The sequence below is a fragment of the Seriola lalandi genome, unplaced genomic scaffold, assembly GCF_002814215.2.
Source record: "Seriola lalandi dorsalis isolate HSWRI2012SDOR001 ecotype SW California unplaced genomic scaffold, Sedor1 jcf7180002051698, whole genome shotgun sequence".
NCBI lineage: Eukaryota > Metazoa > Chordata > Actinopteri > Carangiformes > Carangidae > Seriola > Seriola lalandi.
In genome coordinates, this window is record NW_019522251.1 from 6,246 (window position 1) to 6,813 (window position 568).

Here is a 568-nt window from a genome sequence, read left to right on the forward strand (position 1 = left end):
CACTCCTCACCCTCATGTTGTTGAAACGCTCCACCATATCTCTGAACTCTGTGTTGACCTGAAGCTGTGGTCTACTATGGAACTTCTTCTTACAGAGGGGGCACTGTATCAGGTCACTGCTGTCCCAGTACCCTGTGATACAAGCCTTGCAGTAGTTGTGTCCACATGGAGTAGTGACAGGCTGAGTGAACCCATCCAGACAGATAGAACACAGAGACTGTTCTTCACATGGGAGGCTGCTGGCTGAGGCCATGTCTAGATAAGAGGAGATGATTTGATGATTATGATTTTCAATTTCAACCCCAAGTGGTCAGAGTCAGAGCACGAAGGCAACATGTAATTGTGCAGAGGTGTGACACTTTGGAAAATATTGGTTTTGATTAAGACTTCCATTAAATTCAGCTGTAGATAAACTGTGGGTTAGATTAAATATGCCAACACTTTATGCCAGAGGACCTGTACATACAGTGTGCTGTTTGCAGTAATTTTGGTAAAAGTTGAAAAAACGTTTAACGTTAGATTTAGGTCTGTCATGCAACAAAGGTCCATGGCCTTAACCCCTAGCCCA